The sequence below is a fragment of the Chlamydotis macqueenii genome, chromosome 29 (assembly GCF_036417535.1).
Source record: "Chlamydotis macqueenii isolate bChlMac1 chromosome 29, bChlMac1.mat, whole genome shotgun sequence".
In the NCBI taxonomy this organism is placed as follows: Eukaryota; Metazoa; Chordata; class Aves; order Otidiformes; family Otididae; genus Chlamydotis; species Chlamydotis macqueenii.
This window is the reverse complement of record NC_141584.1, coordinates 366,209-387,895: the sequence shown is the minus strand read 5'-3', so window position 1 is coordinate 387,895 and position 21,687 is coordinate 366,209. Positions and strand designations below refer to the sequence as shown.

Genomic DNA, 21,687 nt, shown 5'->3' with positions numbered 1-21,687 from the left:
AGAAGGGATCAGTTCCCTGGAATTGTAGACACTATGGCCTCCCAGGGAGGTCTGATTGTAGACTGTAACTTTCTCCTGGAGAAACCAGAGGGCTGTAATGCCCAGCCTTCTTCCCCTGCTGTGACTTGGGCCCAAAATAATTGGCATGATCCACAAGCTGCTGTTCTGGCAAAGCAACGAACACTCAAACTTGGAAAGGGAAGGGCGTTGGTTTGCGGGGTTTTAGGAGCTACCCTGGTGGGGCTCTGGTATCTGACCCGACAGCAGAGGGGAAGGCAACAAAAGTCAAAGCTTTTCAGGAACATCTGGAGAATGAGACAAAAGGTCTCTCTGAACAGAGTAGTCTTGCCGCCGAGCGGGCGACTGACCAGAGGCTACACAGCGCTTTGGCAGAGGTTTTGGAGCAGCAATTGAATGAAGCCCGTTCCCAGACTGGTGTGGGAAACATGGATATAATTTCTGACCAGGGAAAGGAATTAGAATTGTTAGACCCTTTTGAAGATTTAGAACACATACAAGAGAGACCTTCCCCTGGAACAGAGGAAGCTAAAATGTGACCTCTAATTAAAATAGAAGCTGGTGATGATGGTCATGGAGGAGCTCAACAAGTCACTATTCATACCATTCCCTATTCCCCTACTGGTTTGGCTAAAATTCAGGAAAAATATTCCCGGGGGCCCAGGGAGACAGCAACTGAATGTGCGGGGAGGGTGTCTCTCACTGGGGGTTACCGTATTTTGCTTCCTGAAATTCCAGCAGCTGTGCTGGGGCTGGATCTGCTTGGGGCGTGGGTGCTGGGTCTCCCGGCTGTTTATATGCAATTTTTCCAACCCACGCCGGAGTTGCCCGCTTCGGGGACCGTGGATGTTGGGCCCTGCCCCCTTCCCTTGGGGACCTGGCAGGGGGGGTGGCCCCTGTTATAACTGAGCTGCAGGGGCAGGGGATGATTATTCCAGCCCATTCACCTTGGGGCTCCCCAGTACGGCCAAACTCATTGCAACCGTACAGGAACAAGCCCACCAAATGTTAGCAACTATCGATGTACAAGAGATGTTTGTCATGGTTCCCCTGCCAGAAGCACACGGAGATGGTTTTGCTTTCCCATGGGAAGGCACGCAGTTTAGTTTTATCTGCTTTCCGCAGGGATACCGTCGTTCACCAACCGCTGCTCATGGTGCATTGGCACAAGAGCTGCCCAGACTACTCCTGGGGAGGGGGTCAAAGTGTGTCAGTATATTGATGATGTATTGATTGGCCCTGATATTAATGTAGTGGGACAAACCCAAATAGAAATTACTACTCATCTGGAGAGTTTAGGACTCCAAATTCCACCTGAAAAGGTACAACCCCCTTCCTCAGAAGTCAAGTTCCTGGGTACTTGGTGGAGGGGTGGAACAGTGTGGGTTCCCCCTGAAACCGTGACTACCCTTGAACAGGTGGGAATGCCCGGAAACAAAAGGGAACTTCAGCCTGCCCTGGGCCTGTTGGTATTTTGGAGAAAACACATCCCAGATTTCTCCATCATAGCCCGACCCTTATATGACCTGACACACAAAAGAGCTGCCTGGGACTGGACCCCTGTCCCTGAGGAAGCCTTAAAACTGCTGATCCTTGAGGCTGGGGTATAGCAGGCTTTGGGGCCAGTACACCCGACAGATCCACTCCATATCGAACAGGGCGTTGCAGTTCACGGGTTGTTTGCACGTATGTGGCAGCGTGGCCCTGAGGGCCTGACGCGTCCCATTGGGTTTTGCAACTTGGAGGACGTGGAGAAGCAATATTCAGTTTGGGAGAGGGGCCTCTTTGTGCTTGGCCTGGCTTTGCAGGAGGCCGAGAGAATTGTATGGCAGCAGTCCGTCGTTCTGCAGGGACCATTTGAGATCCTGAAACCGGTCCTGGCTGGGACCCCACTCCCTGCAGGGGCTGCAGAGCGAGAAGCAGTGAGGAAGTGGTCCGCACAGCTAGAGCACTACGGCCATCCAAGACCTAGAACCTCTTCCTTCTCATATCCAACCTGCCCCTCCATTTGAACCTCACCTACAGAATGTGCGGTTCACTGAGGCATCCTCTGAAAGAGGTGGGGGGGAGGTGTGGAAATACCAAGCAGTAGCAGAAGCAATTTGGAGTGTGATAAGGAGACATGTGGAGAACAGGGAACCAGTGTTTGTGTATACAGACTCATACGCTGTATTTGAGGGATGCATTGAGTGGCTGCCTTTCTGGGAACAAAATCACTGGGAAGTTAAGGGAAAAATGGGAGGAAATGCTAAATATTGCTAAACAGGGGACTTTTTTAGTGGGATGGATGGCTGCACATCAAAAGGGAGATCACCCAGCCCACATTTGGAACACTATAAAGGGGCTGAGGTTATGGTTTAGTTATCTACCAAAAACCCAACCGATTCAATCAGATGATGGCAGCCACTTCACTGCCGGGGTGGTCCAGGAATGGGCAAAAGGTGAGGAAATACAATGGGTATTTCACATCCCCTACTATCCTAAAGCTAACAGGATAGTGAAAAAAACAAATGGATTCCTTAAGCCTCAGGATTCCGGATGGCCTGTGCAACTTTTGAACAACTGCTGGGGCGTAAATGGCACTGCCTTTTGCCCCAAACCCCCTTAAAGATCCGGTGAAACCACTCCCGCTATCCAGCCTGCTCAACTTCTGTGCCTGGATAGCCGCTGACACCAACGGAAAAGACCACCAAATCAATACTGATGGATTGTGCTGTCCTTCTAAAACTGTTTTGCTCAGAAACCTTTGTGGGCCTCACGTTTACATTGTTCCCTTGGTGGTTGCCCGTGTTGTTTGTTTGATTCTCTTTGTTTTGTATGCTGTAATAGAGTGCAATGCTTTGGAAACCCTCCTCTTCACCTTCACCATCTTTGGGGAGGGAGGAAGAAATGGGTCTCCAAATCTTGCCTGGGAGCTAATTCAGGAATTTGTATGCATCTGAAACCATAGTAAGCAAGGAGTTTGTGCTGAGATTCATTAATCTTCACCTCTCCAAATTGTTAGAAAATAAGTTAAATACAGTCGTTAAGAACTGTATCGCAAGTGGTACTTGGGGCCCCAAACTCCTTATTGGCCTCCACCCCTTGAAAGAGAACGTTTTTGGATACAAATTCCTGATTGCCGAGGCCAAAAAACATGACATAGACAGGACTAGATATGAGTGGGCCTGGTCTGTCACACATATGATAAATGGAGACACTCATCTCGGTTGTCCAATAGATGAGGGAAATGTTGAAAATCCTTCCCTGGAATACTCTCAGTTAACAAAACAGACTAGCATTGGGCATGACATCCTTCTCTCTAAACTAGAGAGACATGGGTTTGATGGACGGACCACTCGGTGGATAAGGAGTTGGCTGGATGGCCGCACTCAGAGAGTGGTGGTCAACGTGGTGCTCAGTGTCCATGTGGAGACCGGTCACGAGTGGCGTCCCTCAGGGGTCCATGTTGGGCCCGGCCCTGTTCATCATCTTTGTCAGCGACATGGACAGTGGGATAGAGTGCACCCTCAGCAAGTTCACCGATGACACCAAGTTGTGTGGTGCCGTCGACACGCTGGAAGGGAGGGATGCCATCCAGAGGGACCTTGACAGGCTGGAGACGTGGGCCCATGCCAACCTCATGAAGTTCCACCAGGCCAAGTGCAAGGTCCTGCACCTGGGTCATGGCAATCCCAGGCAGAAATCCAGGCTGGGCGGGGAATGGATTGAGAGCAGCCCTGAGGAGAAGGACTTGGCAGTGCTGGTGGATGAGAAGCTCAACATGAGCAGGCAATGCGCCCTTGCGGCCCAGAAGGCCAACCGCATCCTGGGCTGCATCAAGAGGAGCGTGGCCAGCAGGTCGAGGGAGGTGATTCTCCCCCTCTACTCTGCCCTGGTGAGACCCCACCTGGAGTCCTGTGTCCAGTTCTGCAGCCCCAAACACAAGAAGGACATGGACCAGCTGGAGAAGGTCCAGAGGAGGCCACGAAGATGATGAGAGGGCTGGAGCACCTCTCCTATGAGGCCAGGCTGAGAGAGTTGGGGCTGTTCAGCCTGGAGAAGAGGAGGCTCTGGGGAGACCTTGTAGCGGTCTTCCAGTACCTCAAGGGGGCCTACAAGAAAGATGGGGAGAGGCTGTTTAGTAGGGCCTGTTGCAATAGGACGAGGGGTAATGGTTTTAAAATAGAGGGGGGTAGATTTAGATTAGAAATTAGGAAAAATTTTTTTTATAGAACACTGGAACAGGTTGCCCAGAAAGGTGGTGGAGGCCCCATCCCTGGAAACGTTCAAGGCCAGGCTGGATGAGGCTCTGAGCAACCTGATCTAGTCAGGGATGTCCCTGCTCTTTGCAGGGGGGTTGGACTGGATGACCTTTGAAGGTCCCTTCCAACCCTAACCATTCTATGATTCTATGTTATTGTTAAAAGAACAAAGTGTATGTGAAATGTTAAATCTTACTCACGGAGAATGCTTGAATATTGTTATAATGTTGGGCCATGGGCTCGTTTTTGATAGTTGGTGTTGCCATTGTGAGAATCACCACCGCGGATGAAGGTAATATGGACAATGTTTGAGCCACAGTGGGTGTCAGGGACTGAAAGAATTAATGTCTCAGCCATTGCTGTGGCTGTGGGCAGGGCCCAGTCTGCACAGGGGAGGTGGAGGCCCCGTGGGGGGTGTGCAGCTCCCCAGCCCCGGTAACAACCCACCAACTGCGGCCAGGGGTCACACAGCAGCCATCTGAGGAGGGGGCTTCCACCACCCCTCACATTTAGTGCCCGCTTCGTTCCTGTGCAGAGGACTCAGAACTTTCTGGAACCAGACGCTTCAAGGGGCGGAGGAGGGGGGGATTGGACTATAAAAGACCCTTCCTGAGGGAGCCGCGGGGTGAGCCACCCACGGGAGGACCATCACCGCCACCAGAAGCCATGTGCCCGCCCGCCATCGTCGTTGCTGGATCCAAGGGTGGTGAGAACTCTTTCTGTCCTTTCCTCTGTCTCTTTTCTGTTTTCCTTTTCCTCCTTAGAAATAACCCAGCAAGAGCCCCGGCTGCTGACCCCCTTTATGCTTTCCAGGTTTCCAAAGTTAAGTCATTCCTTCAAATGTTAAGTAAAATCCTAAGTCGATCATTTGGTGTCAGTTCACCTTAATTTAGTCTGAGGGAATCACAAACCTGCTACAGCTCTGGGCCGTAACACAGAGGAAGGGTGAGGACTTGGATGCCGCTAGGCCTAAGAAGGCTGCAGATGGTGGGGAGCTTTCCTCAGTTCCCTGGTGTTCAAGCTGCATTTGCTTCAGTTTCCATTAGTTTTTCAGTAACTACCAAGGTCAAACCCCTGCTCTGAGGTTGGTTGAGATTTTCATCCTGTGTTTAAAAGGAATTAAATGGCGCAAAACCAGTATGGGCTAGGCTGGGTCCCCAGCTCCCACTGGGCAGGGAGGAGCAAGGTGGGTGGAGATGACTCCTATCCTGGGAAGGCTTCCACCTGGGAAAGCTAATTAGCTTGATGGGAAGCCTGATTGGCTTGGTGAGGTTATAAAGGACATGTGCATACAATAGAGAGGAAAAGAGGTCCTCCAGCCTCTTGCTGGAGATGGTGGGACTTTGTGCTCCTTACTGGAGCAGCCACCGCCTGGGAAGAGGTCTGTAGCATGGGCCAGGAGCTGGGTCGCTGCTGTGAGCTGAGCAGGACGTGGTCTCGTGCCAGGCTGAGAGGAAGGTCAAGGGGCTGTAAAACCACCAGCAGCTCCTGTTACATGGCTTTGAGGAGCTCCTAGGCAACTTGGGGCAATCAGTGATGGTTTTAAGGGGATTTAGAAATCGATGACAATTATAAATGTTTCAGTTAGCTTTATGCGAATTGCTAGAGCATCTTTGCTTAGTCAGTGCCCTTTAAATATTTCTGTTAGGTTTTCCTAGGGGGAAAAATCATCTGGGGCTCCACCTTGTCCTAATGAAGACATCTAAGCTGGGAAGCACCTGTTTCTTGTGCCTTCCTGGCAGCCAACTGTGTCGTAAACACCCAGCACTGGGTGGACTGGATTCTGCACCTTGCATACGGGTTTGGGGAAGAGGAGAGCTGTACTTCCAAATGAGCCATGCTTTGATGAGAGGTTATAGCCTTGCTCCTTGCATAGTGGTGCATGGAGAAGGGATGTGTTGGGGGTTTTGGGAGACCCCTGGGGTGCAGTGTCTGGGTTAGGAAGGAAGAGCTCCCAGCAGACAGAGGGCTTGGTCTGCGCCTGTTTGAGAGCCCTGTAAGCTTTGGCACTGAGATCCTGTGGCAGAGACAAGAATTAACCCTCCTTTCCCCACATGAAGGTGTCAAGTGAATATAACCAAGTTGCTGTGTCAATTTATTAGAGATGTGAGACTAAAACTAGGGAAAACGCTGCTGACAAAAGATCAGGTCATTAGAAAGAAATCCCTGCTTCCTCTTTTTCTTCCCCAATAGGGTTAAACGGCCTGACACTAGCAGTTCAGCGTGCTGGGTGCTGGACAACTGGGAAGGCTGTTAACATTCCTCCCATACATTTAAGGCTGGATTTGGACCCAGAAGAAAAAGGAATGCTGAGGATAAATTTGAAAACGGGAATGCAAGTACGTAAGCAAACTGCCTTCAATCAGAACAGCTCTTTAAATCGATCCTTTGGCGCCAATAATCAATTAAATCAATGCAATGTAGGGAAACTGCAAGCTAAGCAGTTTGGGGTGAGTTCTGCTTGTGACGGGGTTTGCGTGTGTTGTAGTTCAGCCCCACTCAGGGCCAAGCTATGCAGTCTCCTGCTCACTCTCCCCACCCTCCAGTGGGACAGGGAGGAGAATTGGTAAAGGAAAGAAGGCAAAACTCATGGGTTGAGATTAAAAAAAAATGATAATAACAGAAGAAAACCAAAAACCAATCACAGAAAATACTGAAGCGTGTAAGTTATGGTACAACAGCTCACAGCAGATCCTGATGCCCGGCTTCGCCCTAGGTAGCAGGACGCTCCCCTCAGCTCCCTCCTCACTTACACACTGAGTGTGATGGCCCAGGGGATGGAACAGCCCCTTGGCCAATTTGGGTAACCTGTCCCAGCTGTGTGCCCCAGCCCCGGGGCCGCTGGCTCCAGTTCCTCTCCCAGCTCAGGTGAAAGTTAACTCTGTCCTAGCCAGAACCAGGACAGTGTGTAATCTAAAAGGCTGGCTAATAAAACTGGGTTGGTCCAGGGTGGGAGCTGCTCAGACAACTGGGCTGGATGAAGCTCTAATGAAGATGCTCCTAGGTAGAAGGTGCCCTCTCTCACACTTCATTTTAATAATTAGATTTGTAGGAGCAGAAAGACCAGGGAACTACACCAGAGGCATCGTGTTTTAACTGTATGATGGGAGTGATCAGGGGGATTTTAGCCTTTTTACCCCCTAGATTCCCTGGCAGAAATACCAAAACTCTTGACCCTAGAAAAGCCCTCTTTGTTTTTTGTGTCCCTGTGTATGGAAAATGAGTGTGCAGCCTGGGGGAGCCAGGTGCACGCGGTCCGGCTCTGGCCTGGCTGCTGCTGTGTGTTGGCAGAAAGGCACGCGTGTTTCCAACCTTGCCATTTATCTACAGCGCTTTACGTTGCTCCTGGCTGACTTGGTCATGGGCACCACCTTCCAGTGGGAGCTGCTTGTGCTCCTGCTGCTGACGTCACTGCAGCTCACGGCTCTGCCGCAGACCCCCGCGCTGCTGGTGCAGCATGCGTTCGTGTTGGCTGACACGTGGGCACTTGTGAAGCCAGGCTCTGGGCCATAGGTGAGACCTCCCTCTGGATGGCAGACCCCTGCCAAAGGCAGAGCAAAGCTGAGTTTCAGCTTAGGGAATTCCCTGAAGAAAAGGCGGAAGATGCCTGAGTTGGGTAGAACGTAGAATCATAGAATCATAGAATGGTTAGGGTTGGAAGGGACCTTCAAAGGTCATCTAGTCCAACCCCCCTGCAAGGAGCAGGGACATCCCCGACTAGATCAGGTTGCTCAGAGCCTCATCCAGCCTGGCAAGGTCATGGAGCAGATTCTCCTGGAAACCATGCTAAGGCACATGGAGAGCAAGGAGGTGGGTGGTGACAGCCAACACGGCTTCACCAAGGGCAGATCGTGCCTGACCAATTTGGTGGCCTTCTATGACGGGGTGATGGCATCAGTGGACAAGGGACGAGCAACTGACATCATCTACCTGGACTTGTGCAAAGCTTTTGACACTGTCCCGCACGACATCCTTCTCTCTAAACTGGAGAGACATGGGTTTGATGGACGGACCACTCGGTGGATAAGGAGTTGGCTGGATGGCCGCACTCAGAGAGTGGTGGTCAACGGCTCAATGTCCAAGTGGAGACCGGTCACGAGTGGCGTCCCTCAGGGGTCCGTGCTGGGCCCGGCCCTGTTCAACATCTTTGTCGGCGACATGGACAGTGGGATAGAGTGCACCCTCAGCAAGTTCACCGATGACACCAAGTTGTGTGGTGCCGTCGACACGCTGGAAGGGAGGGATGCCATCCAGAGGGACCTTGACAGGCTGGAGACGTGGGCCCATGCCAACCTCATGAAGTTCCACCAGGCCAAGTGCAAGGTCCTGCACCTGGGTCATGGCAATCCTAGGCGGAAATCCAGGCTGGGCGGGGAATGGATTGAGAGCAGCCCTGAGGAGAAGGACTTGGCAGTGCTGGTGGATGAGAAGCTTAACATGAGCAGGCAATGCGCCCTTGCGGCCCAGAAGGCCAACCGCATCCTGGGCTGCATCAAGAGGAGTGTGGCCAGCAGGTCGAGGGAGGTGATTCTCCCCCTCTACTCTGCCCTGGTGAGACCCCACCTGGAGTACCGTGTCCAGTTCTGCAGCCCCAAACACAAGAAGGGCATGGACCAGTTGGAGAAGGTCCAGAGGAGGCCACGAAGATGATAAAAGGGCTGGAGCACCTCTCTTATGAGGCCAGGCTGAGAGAGTTGGGGCTGTTCAGCCTGGAGAAGAGGAGGCTCTGGGGAGACCTGATAGCGGTCTTCCAGTACCTCAAGGGGGCCTACAAGAAAGATGGGGAGAGGCTGTTCAGTAGGGCCTGTTGCGATAGGACGAGGGGTAATGGTTTTAAAATAGTGGGGGGTAGATTTAGATTAGAAATTAGGAAAAAATTTTTTACCATGCGAGTTATAGAACACTGGAACAGGTTGCCCAGAAAGGTGGCGGAGTCCCCATCCCTGGAAACGTTCAAGGCCAGGCTGGATGAGGCTCTGAGCAACCTGATCTAGTCGGGGATGTCCCTGCTGCTTGCAGGGGATTGGACTAGATGACCTTTGAAGGTCCCTTCCAACCCTAACCATTCTATGATTCTATGATTCTATCTGCCTATAGAGCACTTCATCTGCTCTGTCCTCCTGGCCAGGCGGCCTGTAACAGACCCCCACCGTAACGTCCCCTGTCTGTCCCCGTCCTCTAATCTTGACCCATAAGCTCTCTGTCAGCTCCTCCTCCGTCCCCAGGCGGAGCTCCACACACTCCAGCCGGTTGCTGACATAGAGAGTGACACCCCCTCCTCGTCTCCCCTTTCTGTCCTTTCTAAAAAGCCTATACCCCTCCATGTTGACGCTCCAGTCCTATGTGTCATCCCACCACGTCTCTGTGATGCCAGAAGGTCGTAGCCCTGCTCGTGTGCACGCATCTCCAGCTCTTCCTGTTTATTCCCCATGCTGCGTGCATTGGTATAGAGACACTTCAGCTGGGCCCCCAACAAAGTCGACTTGCTGGCTGGAGCGACAGAGGTTCTGTTGGACCGCAGTTTAGGTTTATTTGCACTTATCTGTGATCCCTCCTCAGCTTCTGGGCACTCGGGGCTGGCACTGGCGCCATGCTGACAGCAGTGGGCTGAACTGTGCTCCCCCTCCCCCAGCAACACATGAATACTCCAGCTTATGGATGTTGACAGGGAAGCTGCCTTCTGTACAGAGCCCATAGAGGATGGGAGAAGGTTGCACGTTATCAATCTATCTTCAGATGCAAAGCTCTTTTGTGTCAAATGTGAGCCTGACCCTCTCTGGTCTGGCTCCCACTCTTTGGATGCAGCAGGACTGGCTGTTTGGGTGGGTTTGGGTGGAGGTCTGCTAGGACTAATCGCAAGAACTGATCTGCCACATGACTGCACAGATGACTCACTGCATGGCAGCTCCAAACCAGTGCTGGCCAGTTGTTTTTGCTTTCCACAAGTGTCTAAAGTAGCTTGTGCAGCCCTGGCTAGGGTCTGCAGCTCACCTTCTCTCCTCTCCTTCCAGCAGCTTCCTGTAGGTGACAGTCACCATGTCCAGGGCCAGCTTGATGTTCTTGAGCTTCTGGTACGTGTGGAGCTGCTGGGTGAGGTCTGCCTTGGTCTGCTGCAGGGCTGTTTTGAGCTCAGAGGGTTTGTGCTTTGCACCCTTGATGGCCATGTCCCCAGGCTGTTCGGTGTCAGCCGCAGCAGCTTCCAGATTGCAGTGCTCAGGGAGCAAGACATGGCTGGTCTTAACTGCCTCGTGCTATCTTCAAACATAATGCGTTATCGAGAGATGGGTTTGAAGTCTGGTTGTGCGTTCAGCCCAGCTGTCAGAGGCAGGCAGGGGTTGGAGAGAGCTGGCCACGCGGTTTCAGTGCTCCCTCGTGTTGCTCGCGGGGGATGGGATGCTGTAACTGCATTTGCCTTCAGGCCCTGTGTGAGCTGGCTGTAATACAGCCCTGATCGGAGCAGCGGAGTCCCAGCTCATGAACACCTTTTACAAGGTGCTACAGCACCATTTAATTTTGTTGTGGGAGCTTGCAGGAGCAGCAGTTCACTCTGCCCTGCTGAAACAACCAGACCTGGCTGTGCTCACCTGGTCCTTGGTGCTCCTGGCTTCTCTGTTCTGTCTTTGGACGGTCTGTGTCAGCTCTGCTATCTTGGTTTTTGTCTCTCGTAGGCTGTCAGTGTTTCTGCCTGCAGTCACTCGCAGCTCCTCAAACTAAAAAAGCCCAAAAGACATCATTGCATATCCCAAAACTACAGGCTTTGAGTTAAATCAGAGCAAATCAGGAGAGTAGGGAGTGTTTCTCTGGGTCTGAAGTTGATCTGAAGAGAGAAACGCTCCCTCTGCCCGGTTTTCTCACCTTGCTTTCCTACTAGGCTGGTGCCTCTGCCCAACTCCTGTGGGCAATGTCCTTGTACTGAGCCTTGACCTCCGCAATGGTGCCATCCAGGTCAAGATCTCAGCTATTGTCCATCTGCATGACCACCGAAGTACCTGAGGTCTGAGCCTGCAGCTGGTGGATTTGCCGGTGGCGACGTGGGGTTGAGCTGGTCAGAGAGGTGCTGGTCCTGCTGTGCTCCGTGTCCAGCCCCAAGCTGGTGTGTCACCCACATCGTGCAGCTCTGTTCCCCTTCGCAGTGACCAAGCAGAGATTAATTGCCAAGTCTCACCATTCACTGTGAGCTGTGTAACCCCCCTTCCCCTGTCCCTTGGGATAAGCAGCTTCAAAATCCAGCTGGGAAATGCAAGTGATGGCTGGAGCAATAGGGAGGTTTTTTACCTCTTCGTAGAACCTTCTCAGGAATTTAGCCTCTTCTTTCCGGCTTTCCACCTTGGCCTCCAGCTCTGCTGTGTTTAAGAAAAAACAGTCTGCGTCCTGAAGATGCGTTGGGGGTGGAAGAAGGATGTTTCTTAGCAAGAGCAGACTCAGGGCTACCCTTGGGGTGAGGGACTTTGAGTGCTGGTACTGTGACCGTGCGCCAGCTCCCAATTACGCAGCTGCTGCTGATTTGAGTTCAAGCAAACCCAAGCACCAGCTCCTGCTTGTACTTGTTTTGTGTGCTGCTTTGGGGAAATAAATCACCGCGTGCGCCCCAAAGACCTGAGCCCGGAGAGCAGCCCCTTGCTCACCTTCTTCAGGGCAGTAAGCTCCCTCTCGGTGTATGGCTGCGTTTGTCCTTGCACCTGCATGGGAACGTGGGAGATTTTGTTTGAGTTCAGCTCAATTACATCTTTGGGTTTCTACAGGCCTTCTTTCATGAAGTGAAACTGGTAATTTTTTCCTTCTCCCTAAACAATGTTTTGGGATGCTTTCTTCTTGTTTCATAGCCCGTGGGAAAGCAAACGTTTTCAGAGAGGTTTCTGCATCTTTACGAATTTGTAGCAGAATTGTTTGCGTTTGACCTCTGCAACAGCAAAAAGCTGCTGAGTGTTCCTAAATGTTAATTCCTTGAATTAGGAAGGCGAGAAAGAGAACCTGGAAGAGGAACATCCTCAGTTTCCTCAGTCTTTGTAAAGTGAGATGTATTTTATATATTGAGATCCTGGTAGATGTCCCTCTACCTGCTAGTTCTCTGGGAACCATGTACTACCACAAAAAGTTTGCTATCTCTGCCTGTTTACAAATCTTGAACAACATTCTGAGCCCTGCACTCACATTTCTCTGTTTTTTACTGAGGTTTTCTTGTTGGTTTCCAAAACCTGCTGTGCTGATTTCAAGTCTGTTTCTAACTGGGCTGTATTGTACCTCAGTGCTTCCAGCTGCTTCTTCACATTCCCAGTATAAGCCTCTCACATGGGCGTGATGGTGTTCTTGCAGAGTTTTGGACCCTGCAGAAAGCTTCACTTGGTCTCCAGCACCTTGTTCTGCTGTTCCAGGAGTCGAATCTGAATCCCCAGAAGCAAAATAGGAAACGAGATGAGAATTAAGAAGGAGCCAGTGTCCATGCAACAGCCATGAAACTCATGTTCCTGTTCTTGGTACGTGTGAATGTAGCATTTCCTACTCCAATGCGCTTTTGTGCATAAATTGTTTCTGGGCCACCCATGTGGAAATGCACAAAAAACTAATCACTTCCAGAAAGGAGAGATTTGCAATAAATTGGAGATATGTGGAGAGGAAAGGGACAGAATTGGAAGGCTGATGAAACTGGTTTTAACTTGTTCCCTCCCTGAGCTCAGGCCTAGAGGTCAGAGCAATAGTGCCTGTACACTGAAGCTTCCCCCATGGCCCAAGTGGACCCTTTATGCAAGTTGTCCTCAATGGCTAAAGTGAGTTGCCTTACAAGCATTCCATGCCCTTTCCATGTTAGACACCTCACTTGGACTCGCCTGCGAAATTAAGCTGAGCAGGGGTTCTCAGCTCATCCTGTCAATGAAAGAAGCAAATTTGATGTTGAGGGTCTTGATCTGCTCCTTCTCTTGCTGCTTCACCATTTGCATGTTGGGATCGTGTTCTAGTCTGAGCGGTTGGAGCAGTTGCTCATTGATGGTGATGGGTGTGATTGATAGTGCATGGCCTGGAGACTCCACCAACCCTGTAACTAAAGCCAGCACCTCTGTAGCCGAACCCTGTGCCACATGTACCAAAGCCATATCCACATCTCAGAGGACATCTTCTGACTGCTATTTTGGGCCTGGAGCGTGCCGTACCATCAAGACTTCTGCTGCTGAAGCAACCCAAACCATGGTAGCCCATGCCACCACCCCAGTGACAAGAGGCAGTGCTGAAACTACGTCGATTCCTGGGAAGGGCAACAGAGGAAGAGCCGAAATTCCTGACAGCATGGCCGGAGCTGATGCTGTAGGAGCAGCAGGACATGGTTGCTGGTGCAAGAAGGATTGGTGCAGGCAATGTGCTGTGTGGAAATTACAGGCTGCAGTTCCCTCTGACCACAGTGGAGCACCTTCTTTTTATTTGCATGGAAAACGGGGCGAGGCTGCATAAAACTTCCACAAAATATTTATGATGCAAAGAATGTGAACTACTTAGCAAATATTGTGCTTACGCACAGAGAAGGCAGCAGCAGATTTGCCCCATAAAGGCCTGAAGAATGCTGTTAAGTCAGAGAGGTCATGTTTAGGTCCTGTGTAATAGCAACAGCAATTAGGAGAGTTGTGCTGGGTGTTTTCGGCAGACATGGTAAAAATCGCATGTTCCCTTTTTTATAGGTTGAAGTGGAACTGAGACTTTGGAAATGTGAAATGCTTTTCTGTCAAAGGAGATCTTTAGGTTTTGCTGGTACCTCAGCTTGCAGGCAAGAGCTTTGAAGGAAAATATGATTCAGCCTGCCGTTTAATAAAAACTATCAATAATAAATGTGAGTTTTCTGAGAATTAGTAAACAATGTCTTGCAGGCAGGTTAGTGATAAATGACCACGTTTTGTTAGTTCTTCCTATAAAAAGGCAACGTGTTTTAATGCCGGGGAAACATCTGTGGGGCCAAACCTGTTTCTCAAGGTGATTTTTCCTCAGATTGTTGATATGAGCGTTTTTCAACATGGTCATTTATTTGGGGGGAATTGGTGATTAGTTGAAATTGAAACTGATGCTTGGAACATGGTAGCTTTTGCAGAGACTTATTGGCCAAATTCTCAGAAAACTGGCATCTCCTCCTCCCCTCATCCCACAGCGTGAAGGTTGGGTTCTCGCCTGGTTTGAGGCAGGGCCAGGCTTGGTCCTCTGCCTCCTACGTTGGGCAAGTGCCCTCATTGCGGCGTCAGGGCTCGGACTCTTCTTGGCTTTGCCGTTCACGTGCATGAGAGTCTGGGTCCTTGAAAGGACAGGGACAGCATTGGTGCCCGTGTCACTGTGTGGGAGGGCAGCGTGTTTTGTAGGGGCAGAGTGGAAGTTTCAAACCAATGGTTTTGTTTTGTTTACTGCATTTCTTTCCCTTCCTTACTCAGTGGTTGGTTACAATTGCAAGCCAAAATTACCAGCTTTGCTGCAGGGATCTGGGAGCTCTTGGACACTTCGGCTCCAAGATATCCTTAGGGGAATGGGGCGTGAGAAGATCTAGAGTCAGTCTTGCGATTCTCCTCAGTCCTCATATGTCAGACCACGTTGCTCCAGACTGTAGTTGTAGTTGACTCTCTGGCTGCATCTCTTCTCTCCTCATTGTCGTCCCAGGTAACCCCTTCTGCTTTTGATGAGACAACTGACACCAAATGCGACTGTACAGAAATCTGAGGACAGGGGTTGCAGGAGCCTGGGCTTGCAGGGAGCCTGACCCAAAAGGAGAGAGGGACGGTGGATAAAGCTGCAGGTTCTCCAATGCAACAGGGAAAGGCAGTTGAATAAGTTGTTGAACTGACTGCAAAAAAAACCAGAATGTTTTGAGCTAACTCAGTTAAGCCAAATAGTTAAAAGGCTTTGTTTTGGACAGACTTTTGATGTGAGAATTCCTTGTCTTCCAGCCTACCACAGGCTTCAGAGCAGGAAAATATTCCCTGTTTTTGTTCCTGTTCTCGTGATCTCTCGCATCCCATCAGCATTGACGCAGTCTGGCTGGAGCCACTTTCAGTAGGTCTGTCATACCACAGGGATTTTCATACACTCCCCCCCACCCCACCCCGTTTCAGCCCAGTTTTAGGGGATTAGGTGAGGGCCATGATGTTCACTGAGTGATGGACACGGGAGGAGCGTGATGGATGAGATGTGTTGTGACTTGATGTCGTCACCCCTCTCCCTGTTTCCATGGACCAGCTCTGCACTCTGCGTTTTCCAAAAGCCAGTGGATCTCTTGGGGACTCAAATGAGAGATTGCCTCAGCCTTGATTTGAGTTTCAAGGGGTTTTTTTTTTGTCTTGTTAGTGTCTGGTTTTTAACTCTGAAAAGAGGAGCTGTATAATGTGATCTTGGATTTGCTGTGTCAGTTTGTTGGGCAGAAACAGAGATAAAACAAGATAAAGGCAAACAACAAGCATTACGGGGGAATTGGATTATCTAGATAGCACTCCAGTGCTCTCGTTGATTTTTAACTTTTCTTTGCAATCATGTCCACACACTGGAGGATCAGAGACATCTGTCACTTAGTGATTTTAACCCAAGTATCTTCCCAGGCAAATGGTTCCTTAATGCAGATGCTGTGCTAACTATGCGCTGCTTCATTGAAAAAGCATTGCCACCCAGGCTTTTCTGGACCTGTGCAACCCAGGAGGAGCAGGCACGCTTTGGGAAGAGCCAATTTGTGAACCTGAAGCATAAGGTAACGTGAAGAGCAAGTTTCATAACAGTGATTGTTGAAGGGAATAAGCTACGTGGACTGGACTGAAAACTTTAAAGTCCCCCTCACGTTTTCTGTGTGTGCTGCTAGCAGGCTGCTGCTGCTATGAACAGGTGGAGTGAGGACCCTCCTTTCAAATGTGTGTTGGCCTCCTGTAGGAGGTTGTAGAGGACACAGGTTTGACGTTGGAGGTCTTCCTGCTTACAGCACTGTATCCTCCCATGATGGTACAAGGAGCACAGATGTCTCTAGAGCCAGTGATGATGCTTTTGTCACAGACACCTCCTCCGGTCACTAGACCTCTGCTTCTGAATAGGGATCTCCTGCTGGAAGAGTAGATGCCACAAAAACGTGGGTCAGTATTGTATGTGATTCTTCCTGGAGATCAGCACACAGCTGCAAAGAAAACATTTCTGCTGAGAATTTCCATCCTACAGAGTAGATTGGGGGACTAGTAGGAATAGGAGTTCATGTGGTACTTACAGATATTCACAGGACAGGCACCATCTCTGCACAGCCTTACGGGGATGGGGAAAATGGAGATGTGAAAAACCATAGTTCTTATTTAGCGTGTGTCCCTGGCCAACAACTGAGAGGTCTGGGGACGTGAGAAGCTGCTGGCAGGCCAAGCAAGTGCATTGGACCTACCATGACTTGACTGCTCAGTTCATGTCTGCAAGGAAGTTTTCCTAAGTCCAGTGTCATACCTCAGCAGGGAAAGGCTTTTGCTTTGGCTCTGTGTAAGTGTGAACAAATCCTGGCCATGGGCTTTCTCTTGTCCCCTCAATTAACTTGCATGTGAATAGGTAGCCAGTCATTTTGGCTAGGGTGACAAAGGTGGCCAAGCAGGACTGTGGCTGAGTCTTCAGCTTGATAAGTCCCGAGGCTACACAAGACATCATCTTTATTCATGCACGGTCTTCCATCTGGGGGAAAACTTGAGGGCATTAGGAGCTTTTGACTTTGTAAGGCAGTTGGGTCCATAAGTGCTGGAAAGTGTTTTGGAACGTGTCACTCCCTAGGACATCAGCTCTCTGTGGGATTTACTGCAATTACAGAGGTGATGGCTCAACAGGCAAACTGTGAATGGAGGTTGTGGGGTTAGATGTGTTAATTTCTCTTCCTTGCGAGCATCCTGCAGGGTTGTACCAGCACCCACCTGCTCTCCTTTCTATCCAGCAGCTTCCTGTAGGTCACGATCTCGATCTCCAGGGCCACCTTGATGTTCATGAGCTCCTGGTACTCTGGGGCCATGTCCTGCTTCGCCTTCTTCGCCTCCAGCTCAGAGATTTTGCACTTTGCATCCTTGACAAACACTTCCCCATGCTCGTCAGCTTCACCAATGGCTCCTTCCAGTTTGCATCTCTGCGGGTGGGAGGTTTTAATTCCTGCCACATATTTGCATGTGCTTTGAATAGTTCAGAGCTCTTGAATCTGCCTGCCTGTGCCATCTGCACTTTCTTACATTTTCAAACTCTAAAGGTAAACCTCTTAACTCTAGGATAATGCTCTCTGTCTAGCTGAGACTTTGGTGCACATGTTGTCTTCTCACTGCAGGTCTCTACTGATGGCAGTTCAATTATTAGTTGTAGTAGACCATTTTACTCTGTACTCTGCATTACAGGCAAGTCTTAGAGTTGAGCAGCTGACATGTATTTCATCAAAACTGGCTTTATTGGTCCCTTGCTCTAGTGGAGGAGTTTTGGAAAGCCACAACCTGGGAATTGCGACTGACGCATTATTGCCCCTGGGCTTTGGTGTTTTCATGTTCTCCTGTCAGTCTCTGAATCGCCCGATTCAGCTCCACAATTTGATTCTTTGTGTTAATGCAAGCTGTCGTCGTGTTTGCCAGTGGTTTCTCTCAGTTCCTCATACTGAGGAGAGAGAAAACACAATGAAAATAAACACCAGAATGAGGAGCTGAGTCACTAAGTAAACCTGTGTGATTCTGGGGCCGCAGTCCCTGACTCTGAGCTTTAAGGCAAAAACTTTTATCACTGGGGAACACAAATGGCTCATTTCCAGAGTAGCAGCTCTGTGTTAAGACATAAACAGCGAATGTATCACACAGAGGGAAAACGCATCAGGTGGCTAAGACAGCAACCTTTGAAAAGCCTATTCAACTCAAATTAGGAAATCTGAAGAAGCAAAATCCTTAGCAGAAGTAGGGGGGATAACTACTTTTGTGAGTGTTCATCATGACTCACCTTGCCATAGTATCAGGACTCTGCATCAGCCCAGCTTCCTTTGGCAGTTTGTTGTATTGAGTTTTGACATCAGCAATGTCATCATCCACGTCTAGGCTTCAACTGTTGTCTATTTGTACAGTGACAGAGACATCCCAAATGGATACTGGGAGCTGTTGATTTCCTAGGGGCAGCAGCATGATCAACTGCACTGGAGGCATTTCCCTTGCAGGTCTCCATGGCATGGAGACAAGGAAATGAGGTGTGCTCTGACTTCATACTCACCGCAGAAAACCCAGAAAGAGATTTTCTGGTTTAATCTCTCTGGCTTCTGCCTTCACCATCAAGTTGAAACAGATTCCTTAGGATATTGCCCATGCAGTGCAAGAGTGAAATTGCTCCTTTGAAATCTGGAGCAATCAACCAATGTACACATGAAACACCAAAAATCTTTGTGGTCTTTGGTGATGGGTTGTGGGAGCCTAACTCCACAGACCCCTAAAGAGACATGGGGTGGAGGAAAAGGGAGCAGAAAAGGAGAAGCCATTACTACTTTATACAGGCTCCTCAGGCAGTTGGTCTCTTGCGTGAGGGACTCTGCCTTGGCTTCCCAGCACAGCTTTGTTCACATAGGCACAATCCGCATCCCGAAGCGCAGTCAAGGGTTTATGAAATGGAAGAGCAAACTGCTTAATGCCAGCAAGTGATGGGGTTACAAACTCATAGGGCTACTCTTTTCAAGGACGTAGATATCGCCATGCTATTAAATTGTTTTGCTCTCTTACCCTCTTAGGCAGAAGGCAAAAAGTCACTAGACATAGAGAACAGAAGGAAAGATTTTGCCCAGTTGGGTATACAAACGTCTCAAATGAACAAGCCCAACTAAAACTGACTCAGCTAAGGTGGGATTCAACTCTTTTAATTAAATCTTCCCAAAAGTTGGCCTTTAGGTCCCTCTAGAGTCTCTCGAGAGTGAGAAGCAGTCTCACCCTCTCTTTCTGGCAATATTGGCTGCTGTTCATACTAAAAGCTCAGAACAAGTGTTTGAGTTTGTTTGAAATGCTCTCACCTTTCTGAGCACAACAAGCTTATTCTCTGCATGTGTTAGCCAGTGGCTTTCCTCTTCATGACTGCAAGGAGAAGAAAAAAAGATGACTTTGCTTATCCTTATTCAGCTTAAGCTTGAAACCCAGAGGTGAAGCATTCAAAGTATAGTGATTTGTTAGACTGCTGACACAGAAATGAACAATTACAGTCCCAGAATTGGCAAATTGAGGGATAAAATCTTTGAGTTACGCAGGATAGTATCAGGTGAGCGGAGAAGGCATGCATTTAAAATCTCCCAAACAGCATCTTCTCATAAGGAGGTTCTTCAGAAAAATGTCTTGGTTGTTATTACGCAAAAAGCGCCAAGATAGACTCAACACCAAAGTAGAAGGGGGTAAATCAGAGGTAATTCTAAATTAGGTTTCAAGTGATATAAAAATGGGGCATTAGAGAATCAGCTTCTCTGCATGTATCAGCAAAGTTTGATTGTCCTTTGCAATAAGACGGTTTTACACCACTCTTGGAGCAGGAAAATACCTTCTTGCCCCCACTGAAGGCTACTTTTCCCTCTAAGGTGGTGCAAAATGTCCTCTTCATAATATCCAAACAGGTCCTTACTGCAAAGTCAGGCTGTGAGTTTTGGCTGTTGTTGCTGGCAAGCAGTTTGGTAAATGCATTCCCTGTCTCAGCTGTGCCATATGGCAACTTGGTACAGCTCCGCTGCTGTGGTGCACCTTGAGCCAGGCATCTCTTCTCTTCTCTTGTCAGTGAAAAATGCAAATTCATTACTGAGGGTCTTGATCTGCTCCTTTTCCTGGTACTTCACAGACTGAAGGTTTGGGTTCATCTCCCGCTTGAGCAGCCGGAGCAGATGCTCAGTGACTGTGACCTTGGCAATGGGTGTGCAGACCCGCAGTGCTCCACCGACCCTGCAGCCAAAGCCAGCACCTCCATAGCCCAGTCCTGTGCTTGAGGGGCTGTAGCCGTATCGCAGTAGGTGACAACCGCTGGTCACTAGCCTGGGCTCGCAGCCTGCATTGCCACCAAGGCTTCTGCTGCCAGAGCAGCCCAGCCCGGGGTACCCTGCAGCACCATCTGCCCGGCGTGAGACAGTGCTGGCAGTGCATCTCTTCACACTTCTCGGGATCACAGCAGAGCAAGAGCTGAGACTCCTCATACCCCCAGCTCCAGAGCAGATATGCCAGGATTGGCAAGATGTCAAGATGAGCTCAAAGGGGAATGAAGGCAGAGGGAGAAGCTGAACGCAGGAGCAGGAGGCAATGCATGTGAGTTAACCCGGCCAGAAACCCTCTGCAAAGAAAAGCAGAGCTTTCACCATTTTCTGTACCAGGAAAGCAGGTTTTGGCTGCACAACCAGCCCCAAAAGACCATTTAAAAAGATGTTTATGAGCTTAGGTTGTTTGGTAATATCCCTCTCGTTTCTTTTGCTGAATAGTGACCAGGGCTGCTTTCAAGTGCTCACCTATCGTTGGGTTATAGGCTGCATTTCACATTTAAAAGGGAGGGAATCCCTGGTCCCATAAAAACTGCATTTGCAAACCTCCCTTTTTTTTTATTGTAAGCATGAAAGAGAGAAGCAGAACCGATCTTTTGATGTTTGCAGGGCACTGGGAGTGAGGGAAGGAGCTTTGCTTTGTTTACATGTGGGAAAAGAAAAATCTGCGTTAAACTCTTGGGAATCTGCTCAGGATCCAAACACTGTGCAGATTTGGTTACATTAGCCTTTAGCCAGAGTCACTCTTTTTGTTACCCTAATTCTGTAATTTACTCCTTTTTTTTTTTTTCTTTCATTTGACATCTGTAGTTTTTTTGGCCTCGAGAACAATCTTTTCATTCCCTTGGGACTGTAGATAAACCCATGCAAGCATATTTTGGTGCTAGGGCTCTGCTGGTCTGTAGACACAAGCAGAAAACAGATGCAGCAAAGCAGGGTGCGAGAGCAGGAGACAGCTGTGAAGGATTTTCCAGCTCAGACCTTTGCACCAGCTGGGAAAAAAAGCAGAGGCAAAAGTTGAATAGATTGAGGTAATCTCTCAAGCTAACTGTCTGCTTCTCTCCTCTGCTGAATGCCCTGGAGAAGGAGTTTGTTGTTTTCCCTGGTTTTGGGGGGAGTGTGACTGGGGAACAGCTTATGGGAGAGCTGGGCTGGGTCATTCCTTTCTGGTGAAACTGTTTGACAAATCCCTGTGAATGTAAGTTTGGAGATACATGTATGTACTTATTTTTCAGCGAAGGAGTGACAAAGATGCAGGAAAGGCACACGAGTGGGAACCCTCTTAATTTATTTTTGCCTCCAGTGGGATAGCACAGAGGGCTTAGCCCTGAAGATGTCAGCCTTTTCTAAAAGTGCCTTTGCTTTAATGTGATTTTCTTGGCATTCACCATGGCCTGAGAACATGTTCTGCTCCATGAAGAGGATCGGAGAAAAGTTCATGCGTGCAAGTCTGAAAGC

General features: G+C 49.5%; 1 pseudogene; it reads right to left on the bottom strand.

The window, feature by feature from the left end:
- Nucleotides 1-1,781: 1,781 nt before the first annotated feature.
- LOC104483093 (keratin, type II cytoskeletal 7-like) lies at nucleotides 1,782-20,391 on the bottom strand (annotated as a pseudogene).
- Between the last annotated feature and the right edge of the window lie 1,296 nt (nucleotides 20,392-21,687).